The sequence below is a fragment of the Lepisosteus oculatus genome, unplaced genomic scaffold, assembly GCF_040954835.1.
Source record: "Lepisosteus oculatus isolate fLepOcu1 unplaced genomic scaffold, fLepOcu1.hap2 HAP2_SCAFFOLD_101, whole genome shotgun sequence".
In the NCBI taxonomy this organism is placed as follows: Eukaryota; Metazoa; Chordata; class Actinopteri; order Semionotiformes; family Lepisosteidae; genus Lepisosteus; species Lepisosteus oculatus.
In genome coordinates, this window is record NW_027167653.1 from 345,210 (window position 1) to 364,126 (window position 18,917).

Below are 18,917 nucleotides of genomic sequence, written 5' to 3' on the forward strand. Positions count from 1 at the left end.
TCTCATTGTGTCCTTCTTAAATAAACATGCAAATCAAGGGACGTTTAAAGTTTCAACCAGTCTTTCAAGCAAATTATCAACTTCCTGTATTACAAGCCATTGATTTGATCTTTTTGATGTAAATGTAACCAGACGAAGAGGGGTGGGACACGGGAGTCAGGAACAGGGCCGCGCGCAGCCTGGTAGTTAGACCCTTGATACCAGCCTGCTGAATGCCTGACTGGTACGTATCTCTGGAAACCCTCCTGTGGTTTTCTTCTAATTTTTTAGAAAATAAAATTTAAGAAAGGGAGTCCTGTGCGAGTTCCTCCTGTACGCACCGGTGACAGCACATGATCTACAGTGAAGCTGCCAGAACGAGGAGGGACCCGCTGGACGTCACCACAGCCAGGCAGAACAGGGCCGTGACAGACGCCACGAGGAACTCGAGCAGTGCATTATGGGAGCTGTAGTTCCTAAGCCAACGCTACGTCCGTGAGCAACTATAACCAGTTCTAAAACCTGTCTCCCCTTAAGAGAGGGTTACACAAAGCAAACTTGCAAACGTGAAAAATAACTATTTTTTAAAAGGACAATATGTACTATGGTAGTTCATAACACATTTGCAAAACATTGGAAACTCCTCTAACAGAAATATTGGAAAATATTTTCCGATAAAATTACATATCTAAGGTCTTAAAAAAAGTCATTATCCATATCTTTGTATTACAGTGCTCTCATCTTTAAACATAGCATGATTAGATCAGTCTTTTTATTTCTAAGTTGATTTACTTGATTACAGTCTATATTTCAACTATAAACTAAACAGGTCTGAATATAAAATTAATAACAAAAGTGCTGTAACTAACTTGTTTAATTGAGTAAGCCTACTGACATCAACAGTAATTGCTTACACTTACCTGTATATAGTGCTTTTCTGGACACTCCACTCAAAGCTCTTTACAGGTAATGGGGATCCCTTCCACCACCAGTGTGCAGCCCCACCTGGATGATGTGCTGGCAGCCATAGTGCACCAGTACACTCACCACACTTCAGCTATCAGCGGGAAGGAGAGCAGAGGGACGAAGCACTTTCAGAGATGGGATTAGGAGGTCTATGGGAAATTTGGCCAGAATGCCAAATCAAAATATATGATTTAAGGAAAAGGTTAAGTTAACCAGTGCTAAAGGACTCCCAGCAGCCTTGCACTTTGACCCATCTACACTACACCCTTTCAGAGCAGTAAACAACAGACCCTGAGGTCATCTGAAACAAAACATTACTGTTTCTAGTTACCAAGTGTCAAAAATGTGTCCACCAACACCAGCACTGTGAATCACATGCAAGTCCAGAACCAGCACTGACTGGCTTAAAAGGAAATATCAAAACTCATTTAATTGGAAGGTGGTGGCTGGTTATTAGGTCAGCAACAACCATCACTGTCATGTGTACAACTGCGGGAAACAAGAATCTGTTACCGTCTAGTAAAAACAGCTCCAGTAGTCTAAATCTCTAGCTTGAAAATGTATGTCTACTGTTTGCTAGTTACATGGATCTGACAGACAAAACCAAATGAAAGAAATTATTATTATGTATTACAATAGACTGACTGGGCGTCCCTCTGAGATCACTTTCCCACTGTTTTCTGCGCTTCACAAACATTACATACTTGATTATGATTGGTCTTTTTTTTTACCAGACTTCCATTAAGATGATCCACAGCAGCAACAGGAAGAGCCACTACAGGGAATTTCTTGCTCAATTTGAATGTGCAGAACAAAAATACGTTGCAAATTGAGGGGTCCCCCTGGCCACGCAACCTATAAAAAGACTGGGGCAACAGGAGGCACAGAAATACGATAATTCTTACATTAATCGATGCCCCAAAAACAAAAACAGAAAGGATACCTAGTCACACTGTGAAAACAATGTGAGTTTGTGTGACCTCCCATATATAAAATGCTGGTAAGTGTAACAATGATTGTGGTTGCATCCCATCTCTTAATGTGCATTTCAAACTTACTGTAAAGATACTACACCTCTGTCGACCTCCTTGTCAAAGTAAAGAAGTAGCACATGTAAGACCTACTGTGGACAACAGTGTGGCAAGTAGGCCAGTAATTCCACCTGAAGCCACAAGAGGGCGCCCATGTACTATCAATTCCATATAAGTCATGCTTTAAAGAATTTATCACATATATTAGAGCAGAATGACTCTTGTGGGTATTCTAACAACGCACAGCCAATCTGTTTTTTAAAGAAGGGACAGGTGTAGAGTGGAATCTCAGTTTGATTTCATGATTAGTAAAGCACATTGAGTTATATACAAAATAAAGTAATGGAAATTATGTTGTTTTGTTGTTTTATTGGGACCAAAGAACTAGAAATAACACTGAACAGTGTAACAGAACAATTTAACAACATGCAGATTTTTGTCAATCATTAAATGATTAAATCTTTTTTCACAAGGTACTGGAGGTTAATTTTGCTTAGCAAAATAATGTCAAATTCAAAATATGACAGGTGTGTGTCAGCTGTAACATTTTTGTCTTTAGAATGAGTAAAGGTGACATTCACAACCTTATGAAACACGTTTAGCATGTCTGATTGCCCTTGGCTATTTCATCTAAAACCTTCCTCTAAAACATTGCTGAGGCAAGACATTCTATACTGACTTTTAATTAAGAGTAATATCATGGTGAGGGCCAGTAATTTACCTTATAGTGTATAATTACTTACATCTTGCATGCTTGGATATTTCAGTTTCCTCTTCACCTGTCGACAAAAGTAGGAACAAATTATTTTACTGAAAAATTCTGATCATTTACAAGGTCATGGTGATAGACTCTAACCAGGCAGACAGAGGGCACTAGTGTTGCAGTGTCCTAAACAAAGATAAAAACTAATATTTTGTCTCAACAAAACACAAATTTAACATTACTCACAATACATTTACACACAAGTAAGTTTTGAAAATTTCATAGATAAAAATAGTTTCTCATTTGAGATCATATAGAATCCAAATGCACATATCAATAAGACAGTAAACAATTTTATTATAGACACAGTGGACAAAGCAAGCACATCAAACAAACAGCTTTGGGCAAACAATCTACAGACTTTTTTTTACAAAAACAGCACAAGTTCAAAACAGCTCTAGCTAAACTATTATAGCTAAACTATAATGCAGGTCTATTAGCTATATTTGAAGAATGTAAACATTGTCGGAACCCAGTGCCTGTCCACTCCATGGACAGGACACCAGAGCACTGCAGAAGGCAAACCACACACATATTCACAGAGTGGACAATCTTGCCAGTCGCCAGTTTGCCATGACAATGTATTTGGACTGCAGGAGGATAAGAGCTCAGAACCCACATGATGAACACGCAAAAACACACAGAAGCTTGCCAAGTCACACCCAGAACCCAAGAACTGTAACACCAACGCTACCTGCCACACTACTGTGTTTGGCAATTTATAATCTTCTAACATATTATATATACAGTGCTGCTTCCACAACAATTGTATTTCTAACTGCAAATGCTTCAAAAGTCTCACAGTGTTACTATGTGGATCTAACTATATCTGAGGTCTCTCTTGAAACCTGAGTTCTTTAACTAATGAATATGGACAATAAATTGAATCTATGAACCCTACTGGAGGTGAACACCAATTTAAACTGGAAAAAATGTTCCAATTGACATGACTTGCCTGTACAGTATATGCAGACACCATAACTTCATAAATCTGCTAACTTTCTTGATGGTAGAAATTCATCCTCTTTGCTGTTTTTCTAAACTCATTTCTAAGTAAAAATAAAATACAATAGAAATATATGCATATTACTAACATAAAATGACCAAACATTTCAAGGTAAGGAGTCACAATCAATCAATCAAGGTTTATTTATCAACGCATGAACAGTACAGCACACAGTGGTGTTGTCGCCAATGAAATGCTTTATCCGCGAGCTCGTTAAGAGGGATAGAAGAGCAGAAGGACAGGAATTTATAGGGATTAGATTAACGAAAAGAGGAAAAAAAATGAGGATACAATAAATTACACAATTGCAATTTACAATACAATTTACAGAGTGTGCGAAAGTAACGCAAGGACAGCAGGTATTTAGCCCTCTTTGTATGTGTCCTGAGAGTGCAAGCGACAGGAGGGCGCCGGTGCACCTGTCAGTTCAAGGAGGTAACTGCAGGCATCTGCTGTGGTTGGCTGTTTCAAATAGCTACACTGTTTGCCGATGACCCGACAACAGGCCATTAAGCTCCTTCATGAATACATTTGCTACACCACTTCATGTTTACACAACAAACATTGTTTTAATTCAACTACCTCTCCAAGTTGATTTTCTAATTGTAATGAGCCACAGAAGCAAAAAAGAGGTGACGACATATTTTAACATGTAACTAAAGTAAAAAAAGAAAATAAGTTTGAACACTTACAACACTAAATAAACGACTTCGCTACTGTTAAGTGATGTAATTGGGTAATGAAGTCAACAGAGAAATGTTTTGAGTCTTCATTGCCTTTGTGTTAATGTCTCTTGTGTTCAGTACACTCGTGTCTACATTTCTTTCCTGATGCCCACGATGAGAGACTCAAATGCCGCTTCAGCTTCTTGATCTACACAATAATGCAGCATTTTCTCCCTTGTTTTTCCAAAAACACTTTCTGGTTTCTTTCATCAGTGACATCACAGCATGATGTGACACAACACTGCATGCCATATGACATGTGTGTTTCTGGTGACAAAATAAATTGACACGCTTATTACACAAGATTATTCTGTGTTTGGACAATTGTAACGTTTTCTGGTGACAGTGTAGCAATCAACACATGGAATATGCAGTCATTTTTATTTTTTGCATCTTTATATACAGTGATATGTCAGACGGCACCAATATTCTAGTGTACCTCACATACAGATGCAGCCATTCAAAATGGGTGGGGTATTTCGCGGTATACCCCGGTGTGCGTGTTGCATCAAAACGCAGTATCACGCGGTATTACGAATCATTTGATGTCATGCCGGAAAGTATCCGGAATCACCTTGTAAAACCGCCAGGAGGAGCCAATAAAGCTTAATAGTAGTGCATTTGAGCTTTGAAATTTAAACTGTGTATTACAGCATGTTAATCATCAGTCATTAAAAAGTTGGTATATTTTATGAAAGCAAGATTGCTCAGTTGGACAAAAGTAAACAACCTACCTTTATCAGAAATATTTATGCATCAAAGCCTTTACCGAAGATATTACTAATAGTATTAATAATGAATGACTTTGGACAAGCTGTAAAGTCCAAGTATTACGCTGGTCCACATTCTTTCTAACCGTCATTTTACACGAAAATACTTTTAGTTTTTTCTTTGACAAACACCACAGCATTTTGTAGATCTAACTAACGAGGACAGGACATTAGCTAGCCAATACGATAAAGGAATGACTTTTTTTGTTCATTTCTTTAGCACATTTGTACAAGCACTTGGAATCTGTCCAAGCCTTTGTCAGGCATTTTCTTTTATTAAAACTGACATAAAAACTCCCTTGCTTTTAACAGAGCGTTTCATAATTTCTAACTATGAAAATTATTTAAACTGCGACACTTATCATTCAACCAGAGCTCAAAATATCACAAGGATACTCAAGAGCACAGCAAAGACTGTATTAAAAGATACTTGTATCAGATACATGAGAATTCAGGCTTTTTTAGCAACGCTTTCTTTTCTGTATACCAGATATTATGGAACCACTTCAGAAGGGTGTCAGCCAGTCAGATTCCAGGAATCGGTACTTTAAAGAAAAAATACACACCGGTATTCCATTTCTCCCTAAACATTTTAAGCATCGAAGTCTTTAACTTACATGTGAAATAGTGTGGAAAAAAGTGGTAGTTTTAAGCTTTTCTGCTAATATAATATGGAATCGCGTATCTAAAGAAATTAATAACGATATGATTATATTCGTGTACTGCGACAGGGCGTTTCCCTGGGTCAGAGATTAAATAAAACTTCACTCGCAAATTTATATTTCTAAATATCACAACATGATCGAATTTAAGTAATTTAATAACAATGAATAGTCACCTATGCATTACAATATAAACATTTATATTGATTTAAATTGCGTTTTGATTTAAATCGCAAACGCGTGTTTAAATGTGTTTTTTTATTCACAATCAGAGAAATGCAACATAAATTGATATCTTTGTCTTCTAAGTATCTTAATAAACTTTCAGCATAGCTTTCTCCCCGTTTAGATTTATTTTTCTTGGGATCTTGGGATCAAACGTGGAAAGATAAGATTGTAATCATTTTTATTTTTTAAATACATTTTAGAAAAGTGTAATCTATACTAAAAAGCTGTACACCACCTGCTATAAAGATACATATTGTAATACTTTCGGGCTCGGATAGGACGGACACAAGAACTCAGACTTGCGGAGTTAAAGCAAGTTAAAGCCTTGATTTTATATATCACCTTTAAAAGTGGCATCTCAAAGCAATAAAGATTACAAAGTAAATACCCAACACTGATTGTACCCAACTGTCATACTAATAAAGCACCTTGAATTGAATTGAGAGGGGGGGAGGGCGAGCGAGAGCACAGCCAGGACAGACAGGCAAATAAGATACACTCCACAGACATTCACAACAGCGACATATCATAAAACATTTGCACATATTGTTAAATTATTACTTGTTTTTCAGGAAGTTAAAAAAACACTTGAATTACTTATCCAGTCTCTCAAATAAAATTATTTTTCAAGCAATGCAACTAACGTCGGGCAACGTGTTTTTTTAATCCAACATTGACAGCCACATCTTAAATCTTGTCCGTTGGCTCTTTTTTCTCTGTTTGAATTGTGGCGATTCAAACAACTTGGTATAACAAGTGGTCTCAAAGTCACCGAGCTCACAGAGCCTCAACAACAGGTGACAATTTCCTTAGTCCTTCCTTAGTCTTCCTGAAATAGTCAGATTATGAGTGAATAAAAGCATTTTATTAAAAACACGTTTGCGTTTATTTGGGAGCTATATTATGTATTTTTCATATGTAAGATATAGTTATGTGTTCCTGCTTACACATCACACGACTTTAAAAGCTAGAAAAACAGGTTTCGATTCACATTATCTGGTGAGCCTGGTTTTGTCAAAGGACAGCACACTCTCTCTCACTTGCCCTAAACGGACAATACACAGGGGGGAGTTCAAGGTAGAAGGGGGGGAGATTTCCAGCGAAAGACACCCCCCCCACCCCCCAAAACCCAGTAAGTACAGTACTTACTAGTTAAGAAAGCTAGGTGCTAGCATAAATTATTAGTAATCAATAATGTTAAATTTAGCACTGTAATAAATTGTGCTAATAAATTCTATTCTACTCTGAGAATGTAGGGGGAGGAAGAATGCCCGTGGTCCTTTCACTTACTGCAATATTATGGCAATATTATGACACTCAAAAACAGCTTTTTTTTTTGACAGCTGGTACAGCACCCCACCGCGCACACGCGCCAGCATTATATTCTCATGTACAGGTAGAATATGTTCATTGTCTTCCAATGAAAGAAGGGTTCCTTTCGCCGTAGTCGGGAGACATTAGAAGCTTGCCACACCCGGACTGTTACACCAACGCATTAGCATGTTAAAGCGATTTCATTGAGGAGCTTAGCTTTCTTAACTAGTAAGTACTGTACTCACTGGGTTTTTGAGGGGGGGAGGTGTCTTTCGCTGGAAATCTCGCCCCCTTCTACCTTGAAAATACCTGTGAAACTGGTTTAATTCGTCACAGCCAGCACTCCCGCAGAGAGGGGGGTTGTACTTGCAGTGCATCGGTATAGATGGGAAAGCCAGAGCCGAGTCAAGTCTAGCCATGAGTCTAATCTCACAGAGCTTCAACAGCAGATGACAACTAGTGAGTTCGATTAAGAATGAATAAAAGCATTTCATTAATAACGCGTTTGCGTTTGTCGGGGTGCTGACAAATTAAAAAACAATTACTTTTTGACAATGAAGAACTGTGTGTGTGTCTCTCTCTGCTGGCGTTTGTAATCATTTTTATTTTTAAATACATTTTACCAAAGTAACGTAACATAAAAGTATTGATAGACATATTTGGGTTAACATGTTCAGTGTTCATGTGTGGTAATTTGTTTGGTGCGAGTGAAGTTTTATTTAAAATCTGACCCAGGGAAAAGTGTGGAGTGGACGGCTGAGGAGAGAATGCAGGCTCGCGTTGTGTCCGTTATTCTTTTTGTCTTTTTGAGCCAATGAAAGCTCTGTTGTCCTTCACATGAATGCCTGAATCATTGTACCGAACCCAGGATTTTACAGTATTTTTTCTTTAAAATACCAATAACAGCAACATACAGTTTACATAATATGTTGATGTTCCAAAATTAATATCGTTTATGACCTTTATGACCTTCGTTATGCTCTTCGTTAATGTCTAAGCCGGAACACATCATTATATCTCATTTTGTATTTCTTTTTAAAAAAATAATAAAAATCGTTTGCCCAGCCTAACAGTATTGTTATTGTTTTTATCCTGTAAAGCGCTTTGAGGAGCCACCTTTAAAGGCGCCATATACAATAAAGTTCATTATTATTACTATTGTTAATTTGCTGGACAGAGAGGTGAACATTATTACGCAGAAGACAAAGATAGCGATTTACGCTGCATTGTGCTGCTGTAATACAGTTTTAAATAATTAAAAGTCTAAACAGTATCAGCTTTATTTATGGGTTTTAAATAAAGGCGATTTAAATCAATATAAATGTTTATATTGTAACGCATAGGTGACATTGTTATTAAAATGACTTAAATTCGATCATGTTGTGATATTTAGAAATATAAATTTGTTTGGTGCGAGTGAAGTTTTATTTAATCTCTGACCCAGGGAAACGTTTTATTTTTTCAAAGAAATGTTTGTTAAAAAAAAAGTCATGGCTCCAGCGGGATTCACACAATGTGTGACGTGGGAGTCACGAATCTAACCCACAGCGCCACCGGCAAGGTCACATGAGGAGTGTTGAAAAAGCCCTACAAAACATTATCAACAGACATCGTACAGTGTGTACAATTCTTGTATTGCGGTATATGAATATAATTATATCGTTATTAATTTCTTTAGATATGCGATTCCATATTATATTCCCTTTTAATCAAATTCTAAAAGTATGCTTGTTGACTCGGGTATCACGTTAGTTAAAGACTTCGATGCTTAAAATGTTTAGGGAGAAAAGCAGCCATATCACCCTGCAACTCACAACTGGCAACCCACTGAAGCTAAGCAGGTGTGAGCCTGGTCAGTACCTGGATGGGAGACCTCCTGGGAAAAACTAAGGTTGCTGCTGGAAGAGGTGTTAGTGGGGCCAGCAGGGGGCGCTCACCCTGTGGTCCATGTGGGTCCTAATGCCCCAGTATAGTGATGGGGACACTATACTGTAAACAGGCGCCGTCCTTCGGATGAGACGTAAAACCGAGGTCCTGACTCTCTGTGGTCATTAAAAATCCCAGGGCTCTTCTTGAAAAGAGTAGGGGTGTACCCCGGTGTCCTGGCCAAATTTCCAATTGGCCCTTACTAATCATGGCCTCCTAATAATCCCCCTCTATGAATTGGCTACATTACTCTGCTCTCCTCCCCACTGATAGCTGATGTGTGGTGAGCGTTCTGGCGCACTATGGCTGCCGTCGCATCATCCAGGTGGATGCTGCACATTGGTGGTGGTGGAGGGGAGTCCCCATTACCTGTAAAGCGCTTTGAGTGGAGTGTCCAGAAAAGCGCTATATAAGTGTAAGCAATTATTATTATTATTATTATAATACTGGTGTGTATTTTTCAGACTCCTGGCATATTGTTTCGCGCTTCTTATCAGTTGCTCAAAAGTAATTTGACCGTATGAAATGCATAATATAAACCTAGAAACATATACGTGAGCAGTATTTACGTAGTATCAGTGTCAAGACATACCTCTCAAATACTGTAAATCAAGTTAAAAATATCTCAAGACCGATACTGGTCATAATGAAACCATGTTTCGTGTAAAGTACTTTTTCTTTAAAGTACCGAGACCAGGCATATACTGTATGTTTATGTTCCAAAATTAATATCGTTTATGGCCTTCACACGCGTTACAGTATGCTCCTATTCTTTTTATGCTCAGCTACTAAGATTTCCCTTCAGTGGTAAAATTCCATATAAATATTCAATACTAAAAGGGGCACAGTAAAGACATTTCAATCTTTCTACGACTGACCAACGGACCACGAGTGCCCCTGTCAGTCAACCAATCACGTACCGCGGTATTTTGCATCAACGCGCGTCACGATGCGCGAGGCCGCAGCCTATTACTATTACAGCACTTTGAATGGCTGCATCTGTACAGTACATTCTCCTGCTAATACCTCAAACAATACATACTGTACACACCTCTATATATATATTCTGAAAACTAACAATCCAGGTTTTGTTTAAAAAAAAAACTATTTTGAGAACAAACCATTTTCACCGCTCTTTCGTCTAAAAAGACTACAAATTTAAAGAAAATTTAACACGTGAGTGAATTTAAGAAGAAAGTATCAATGAATAATCATGCAGTGTTTCAGATTCTTACATTCTTTAAGATAGAACAAGAAAATTATCCATTCATGTTTAAACAGTTAAACTGTTGTATAGTTTATCTTTGCTCAATCAACAGGAGTTAATAGACTGGATCATCTTAGCTCTGGGACTTGCACTGGGAATGTTTGATGCTCCTCTCTGAAGCTTGTCTTAGTCTGTGAGGTGGTTCATTAGCCTCCCCAGGCGAGCCTGGGTACCGACAGTGAGGTGTAACATCAACAGTGATCAGCGCTCTTCTATTGAAGCCCTCATGAGCCCAAAACAATCACAAAACATTGCTGGGCAACAGACAATTCAGAGTTCACCTCGGACAGGCAGCAAGTACATGGACAAATGTACCATTGTGGTACATCAGACGCAGCCGGTGCCCCAAGCACAATCTAGCCTCCTAAACAGTCTCCATTAATTCAAATGGTGAAGTATTTAAAGTGGTGTTATGACTGTAGCTGTGTACATCCCGCCCAGTGCCGACTCGGAGAGGCACTGCCTGTCCTGTACGGGGCCATCAGTGATTTACGAACTGCTCACCCTGATGGCTGTGTTACCGCTGCCGGTGACTTCAACCACACAGATCTTAAGGCAGTCCTCCCTAATTAGCTCACACCTGAAGAAGGCTCCACAGCCGAAACATTGCTTTCTCTCTTCTCTTTTCAGCAAGGAATAAACCTATTACTTGTTCCCTTGCAGCCTACGCACGCTGACGCAGCTGCATACCTGAGCTACTTCCCTAAATTCTACCTGTATGTTAATTTTGCAACCAGAGGGGTGAATATACTGGACTTAGCTTATACAAATATCCCTTATGCATACAAGGCTGCCCTGCCCCCACCTGGGCCACTCTGACCACATTTCTGTGATGCTTATTCCTGCATACAGACCACTGCTCAAAAGTGCCGAATCGGTTTTGAAACAGACTCTGGTATGGCCAGAGGGAGCCACCTCAGCATTACAGCACTGCTTTGAGCACACAGACTGGAATATGTTCAGGGAGGCCGCTATCTATGAAAAACATATCAATCTAGAGGAGTATGCAGCATCTGTGCCTTGCTACATCACCAAGTGCATTGATGATGTCACTGTCTCTAAATCTATTATCACACGGGTCAACCAGAAGCCATGGCTGACTGCAGAGGTCTGCACACTGCTAAGAACTCACAATGAAGCACGTAGATCAGGTGACAAGGAAGCCCTTCGGACTGTGAGGGCCAACCTGTCTCGTGCCACCAGGGAGGCAAAGCGTAACTACGCACGGAAGATTCACGGTCACTTCTTAGACACCAGATACATATAGCACAAGTGGCAGGGCATCCAGTCCATTACTGACTGCAGGACTACTCCACGCGCCAGTGACAGAGATGCATCCCTTCCAGATGCGCTGAACGACTTTTATGTGCGATTTGAAGCACTCAATACAGTTCCTGTGAGAAAGACCATACCTCCTCCTGATGATCAGGTGCTTTGCCTGTCCACAGCTGATGTGAGGAAGACACTAACAAAAGTTAACCCACATGAGGTTGCTGGAGCTGACAAAATACCTGGTTGTGTGCTCAAGGAATGTGCAGCACAGTTAGCTGATATTTTTACAAACATTTTTAATACCTCCCTGTGCCAAGCGGTCATTCAATTCAACTTCAACTTTAATTGTCATTAAACTTACACAGGTGCATAGTATAATGAAAAGTGTTTCTCATTAGTCACTCAGGTGCAGTATATAAATAGGACAGAAGATGAGACAATAGACAGTTACACAATAGCAATAATAGTAACATGTAATAACATAACATAAATAACATGTAATCAAGTAATCGAAAACTGTGCAAAATTCCGCAAACAGAGAAAATTTAACAGGACAAAAACAGTGCAAGGTAATTCTTGGAACAGTGCAAAAAAATTGTGTGGTTAAAAGTAGTATGGTTAATTAATATTAAATATTATTATGCCTGTTACAATTTTACTGGGCTATCAAGGGGACAGTACAATTTTGGCTTACATGTGTGTGTGGTGGTGTAGGAGTACAGTGGTTGTGGGTACAGGAGGATTTTAGGAGAGATCATAATAAGGTGGAAGGGAGTGGGGGCGTCACCAACTTGACAGCTCTGGGGAAGAAGCTATTTTGGAGTCTAGTTGTGTGTGACTGTAGTGACCGGAACCTTCTGCCAGATGGTAGGGGAACAAACAAGTTATGACCGGGGTGAGTGGGGTCAGACATAATTTTGGTGGCTTTTTTCAGACTCCTGGTGTTGTATATTTCCTGGATGGATGGTAATAAAAAAAGACACATCCCTGTATCTTTCAAGACCACCACGATTATACCAGTGCTGAAGAAGACTACTGTGTCCTGTCTCAATGACTATCGCCGCAGCACTCACACCAATTGTCATGAAGTGCTTCGAGATGCTAGTCATGGGCCACATCAAATCCAGACTCCCCACCTCTCTGGCCCCCTCCAGTTTGTGTGTCGTCCCAACTGGTCTACCGATGTTTCTGTATCCCTCGCCCTGTCCCATCTGGATAAGAGGGTAAGGATAAGAATGCTGTTCATTGACTTCAGTTCAGCATTCAACACAATCATCCCCCAGAAACTTATAGAAAAACTGAGCTTGCTGAATCTTAACACCTCCCTCTGTAACTGGATTCTGGACTTTCTGACCAAGAGACCTCAGACAGTCCGGATTGGAAACATCTCTAGTGCCACGATACTGAACACTGGAACCCCCCAGGGCTGTGTACTCAGCCCACTCCTGTTCACGCTGATGACTGATGACTGCACTGCTACGCACAGTGCAAATTACATCAAGTTTGCTGATGAAACGACAGTGGTGGGCCTCATTAGTAACAACGATGAGGCACCATACAGAGACGAGGTGGAGAAACTAGCGGACTTGTACTTAACCAACAATCTGTCTCTGAATGTAGATAAGACAAAAGAGATGATTGACTTCAGGAGGGCCGGCACTAATCACTTCCCACTGCACATCAACGGCTACCTTGTGGAGACACAAGTTTCTTGGTGTGCACATCACAGATTATCTCACTTGGACCATCAACACCACCTCCTTAGCTAAAAAAGCACAACGTCTCCACCTCCTGCGGCGACTGAGAAGGGCAAACCTCCCCCCATACTATCCACATTCTATAGGGGTACCATCAAGAGCATGTTGACAAACTGTATCATTGTTTGGTTTGGGAATTGTAAGGTCCCAGACCGCAAGTCCCTGCAACGAATTATCAGTAGAGCAGGAAACATCATTGGAGCCTCCCTTCCATCCATTCAGGACATCTACCACAAAAGAATAAGGTGCTGTATATAATGACTAAGAAAAACAGAGGAGGCAACTGAAGGAAAGGAGAACAATGTACACAAGAGCATTGAAGGATGAAATATACTGAATAGAAATATACAGAAAAGTGAGAGGTCAGATAAGGTATGAATTCTCAATTTGGGATGATGTAATTAGTGGATACAATGAATACTATGCTAGTTAATATCACTGATCTAGGTTCTGAAATTCAATTAACTGGACGTGTCAGCAAACCACACCAAAGTAGGATGATAAACCCTATAAGTGCAGGAGATGAAATGCAAAAAGTTCACACTTTTTGTGTGAGGTAGTAAGGTTCATTACTCTGTTCTCCTCTCCACTAATAGCATCATCCAGGTGGGGCTGCACACTGGTGTCGGTGGAGGGGATCCCCATTACCCCATTACCTGTAAAGTGCTTTGAGTGGAGTGTGCAGAAAAGCGCTATAGAAGTGCAAGCAATTATAATAATGTATTATTATAATTAGCTATAGATGCAATAGGAGGTGTCATACCTCATTTTGCCACTAGAGGGCATTCCAAGTCACACAGAGTATAAGTAAGTATAATATAGTTCAGCAGAGGAGCTGCGTCAGCATGCGTAATAGGTTTATTCCGTGCTGAAAAGCCAAGAAAGAAAATGTTTCGGCCGCAGAGCCTTCTTCAGGTGTGTGAAAGACAGGGCAGTCCGCAAAGGTAATGTAGCAGGAGAACAAGAGCTGGGAGAGAGGAGGGGCGAGGGGCAGGAGCAGGGGACAGACAGAGAGGCCAATCAGGAGGTGTGAAGTCAGGACAGGTGAAGAGAGGTGTGAAATGAAGCCTACAATGAATAGAGAGAATTTAGAAGACAAAATGAGTGTCGTTGAGAGAAGGGGAAAGGTGTGATCCTAGCGGCAGGATAATTTTACTTTCTGTAGTCTTTATGCAGATGTAAACCTGAAAGAGGCACATCACGTTCACAAGCTACAGTATAATAAACTTTATTACATATCCAACAGAGCAAACCTGCTTTTATCAAATACACCTACTTTTAAATTAGTTTTATGTTCAACATGCTGTAATACAGTTTAAAATGAATAAATCTAAACCGTATACAACTTAAATTCTTTAATTAGAAAAAGATTGTCCCCCAGCGTCGCCTGGGATTGTAATTCAAGCGTTCTCTGGCTCCACACGCCATGTTGAGCGTTCACTGGTCCAGCTGGCAGTGTTACACAGTAGTGCAGCCGCACCGCTGAGTATTTCTAAAGAGGTGCAGTATCCTGCAGCCCTGACCTCCAGACTACTGCAGTATCTCTCGCACATTCTGAACGGCTGGAGCTGTAATTAGTGTAGTCTATAAACCACACCAAAGCAGGATGATTAGCAAACCCTATAAGTGCAGCAGATGAAATACAAAAAGAACACACTAAAATCTGCTACTGCTCAAACACTCTGGTTCTCTCTTCCTCCCCTCACCTGACTGCCCATGTCTTCCTCAGGCTTGCTGGGCTGCCACATTGTGGACAATCCTTTGAAAAAACAGGTTCAAGAACAGGTTAACCTGAGGGGAAAGAATGTCAGATTCGAGTTTAACTGTACACACATCTACTATCTATAAAACTTAATCAGCAATTAAAACCTATGATTCTGTTGTAATCACATTAGAAAAGCACAAATGTGAGGATGCAATTTGGTTGCTAATAATTAATTGCTCTGAATACCTCACGCAGCTGTTTCACAGCTGAAGCAAAAGCATTGGTTCCAGAGCAGCAACCTTTTGTGTTACATGGTGACAGAGATTGTACTGTACTCTGAATGAGGCAGACTTCATTATACCTTTGAACATGACAACCCACAGTTTAATTCTACACTTTCAAATAATGTGTACAATTATTTCATTTTACTACCCGCACAGAAAACCCTGTACTTGTTTACAATGTCATCTGCCAGGTGTTTGCTCAGTTTTCAGTGTTATTCAAGTGTTTGTTTTAATTTCTCATTTCACAGTATTTTAGCTAATCCTCCAATCGCTTTACCTTAGAAAATCCTACAAGAAACCTTACGTGTTAAACCCTCTATTTTTTCCTAAGTTTCCAAAGGTTTAGTATTTACATTTCTAGCTTCTAGCCAGCCTGTGCTAACAGGAGGCACAGCCTGCAGGGCGTGGAGGATCAGTTCTTCTGCACTGAAGACAGACGGCCACAGTCCAGGTCCCAGAGGAAACAGAAGGGTCTCCCATGGATCAGACAGTCACGCAGCAGAGACAGTGGGGTGAGTCCAGGAGACCGACAGCCTTACCAATCAGGTCAACCCAGAATCCTCCACAGCTACTGCAGCCAGGCGGACGGACAGGAACCGCCAGCACAGACGATTCAGCAGGGACCGAGAGGAGGAGGAGCTCTCGGCCGGCTTTTCCTCCGGACTGACGTGACTAGAAGCTGAAGAGCCTTTGCCTCCAGGAGGTCTCCCCTATTAGCATGTTACCACTGTTACGTCCCCATGCGTGTCCGTGTTCGTTTTGTTTTTTCCGCTTCCTGTACTCAGGTACCCCCCCCCCCCCCCCCTTCCTCCCATTGGTCCATCACTAGACCATCATTGCAGTTGTGACATCATAAGTCACCTCCTGACCAATCAGCAACTAGATCTACAGTTTAATACCGAAGAAGTTCCGACCTCGAGAGCTTTCGGCTAAACTTCGGTCAGCTTCGGCTCGTGCTCGCATTTGCTTGCTAGTGTTACGTGTTTGTTCGTTGTTAGCTTCGGCTTTGTTTGTTTGATGGTTGGTTGGATGGTTTTGATTACCCGTGTTTTGTTATAACCTCGCCTTGTTACTTTCCTTTTTACCTTGCTTGTGCTCGTTTGTTACACTATTCCTTGCTTGTGTATTTTCTTCCGTTTTACACGTTTTCCCATAATCGTGCAACTGGTCACTTGTGTCGTGTTATTGTGAACTGTGAACTTGCTGTACAGCAGGGGAAAGGTTTAGGTAAGGTGGCTGGGTTACACTGTGCACTCGTAGGGTTGTTTTCTGTCTAGACACGCTAGGTTAGGGGTGTGTGCCACTCTTGTGTTTTGGTTCTGGTTAGTCAGTGCAGGGAAGTTAGGGTGCTTGAAGACGCAGAAGACACTTTTGATTTTTGTTTGTTTATGTTAGTTAGGATAGACCTCACTGTATTAGCCCGATACGTTTGGGTTTGTTGTTTTCTTTCCTTTGGCACCGCTCAAGTTCTTTTTCCCTGTGTATTGTGTCCTGTATACAGACCAGTCACTTATTCACTTTTTAAAAATAAATCACTTTTGCACCAAACTTGTTGTCACGCTTCCCAAGTCCCTCACCGGAATCCCACCTGCATCCAAACCCATCCGAAATGTTACATCCCTTTACTCCTAGACACCTGGGGTCATAACAAGCACAATATTCAAAGAAAAACTAAAACGAATATGTTTATTGCATAAGTATTTTGCCCCTCAGTCAGTAGTTGGTGCAAGGACCTCTGACTGCAGCTACAGCTTTGAGTCTTTCTGGTTAAGTCTCGATCAACTTTGCACACCCAGGGCTATGCCACAGCTGCTGTTAAAGGAGAGTGGCAAGTTCTTACCAATTTGAAATAACTCATACTGAGGTGGCACAGTGGTTGGCATTGATACCTCACGGTGCTGGGGCCCTGGGTTCAGTTTCTGCGGTGTTGACTGCATGGAGTTTGCATGTTCTCCCTACTTTTGCGTGGGTGTGTGTGTGTGCCCGTGTAACCTGCGAACGACTGACACCCCTTCCAGGGTGTATGCCCCCTCATGCCAGCTGCTTTCTGGATTAGGCTCCCTTGCAACACTGTAGTAGATAAAGCAGTTTGGAAAACGGATGCTTGATACCAAAGCTTTAGAGAGGTGGTTTTCAACCAGTGGGCCACGGGGGTACTGCAGGGGGCCGTGAAATGATCAGGGCCGGCGCTACGGGGGTGCAATGAGTGCAAGATCTAAGGGGGCCTGTTGCTAACGTCAGTAAAATGACAGTTTTTTTTAGAAAAGACCATCTGTAAAATAAACAAACGAGATTTCGTATGTCTGGGGCGGGGAGCGCTGTGTACAGATGCAGCCATTCAAAGTGCGCGGTACAGACACGTACCGGAGGTAATTGGCTACGGCGTCGCGCATCGTGACGCAAGATGACGCGGGGTACCGCGGTACGTGATTGGTTGACCAACAGGGGCACTCGTGGTCCGTTGGTCAGTCGTAGAAAGATTTACAGTAAACGTCTTTACTGTGCCCGTTGTAGTATTGAATATTCATATGGAATTTTACCACTGAAGGGAAATCTTAGTAGCTGAGCATAAAAAGAATAGGAGCATACTGCAAAGCATGTGAAGGCCACAAACGATATTAATTTTAGAACATAAACATACAGTATATGGCTGGTCTCGGTACACGAGAAAACATACACGAAACATGGTTTCATTATGACCAGTATCGGTCTTGAGATATTTTTAACTTGATTTACAGTATTTGAGAGGTATGTCTTGACACTGACACTACGTAAATACTGCTCACGTATATGTTTCTAGGTTTATATTATGCATTTCATACGGTCAAATTACTTTTGAGCAACTGATAAGAAGCACGAAACGGTATGCCCAGGGCGTTTTCGTTTTCGTTTTGTTTTAATGCAGTGCAGTGGATTGATTAGAGATATCAAGTACATACAAGTCATTTTTTAAATGTTGTAGTTCATCTTGTAAAAATGTTACGAGTACATCATCTGTCAACAATTACACAGGTTCTGTAGTGCTTTTTCAGCCCTCAGCATGCAACTGCACCGGTGGCGCTGTGGGTTAGGTTCCTGACTTCCATGTCACACGGTCTGTGATCGAATCCCATGGAACTATGACTTTATTTTTTAACAAACATTTCTTTGAAAAAATGGAACGTTTCCCTTGGTCAGAGATTAAATAAAACCTCACTCGCACCAAACAAATTTATATTTCTAAATATCACAACATGATCAAATTTAAGTCTTTTTAATAACA

General features: G+C 40.7%; 1 long non-coding RNA gene across 5 annotated transcripts in view; it reads right to left on the reverse strand.

The window, feature by feature from the left end:
• Window positions 1-624: 624 nt before the first annotated feature.
• Window positions 625-18,917, reverse strand: part of LOC138225676 (uncharacterized) — a 44,446-nt gene continuing 26,153 nt past the window's right edge. The window contains exons 4-8 of one of the 5 annotated variants that reach the window (XR_011184148.1): window positions 15,373-15,425; window positions 12,983-13,120; window positions 2,720-2,755; window positions 1,677-1,811; window positions 625-1,036 (exon numbers count right to left, since the gene is read on the reverse strand). This is a non-coding gene — a long non-coding RNA (uncharacterized lncRNA). Of the gene's footprint in view, window positions 1,037-1,676; window positions 1,812-2,719; window positions 2,756-12,982; window positions 13,121-15,372; window positions 15,458-18,917 lie in introns of all 5 variants that reach the window. The other 4 variants (XR_011184145.1, XR_011184147.1, XR_011184146.1 and 1 more) reach the window with 4 other exon arrangements.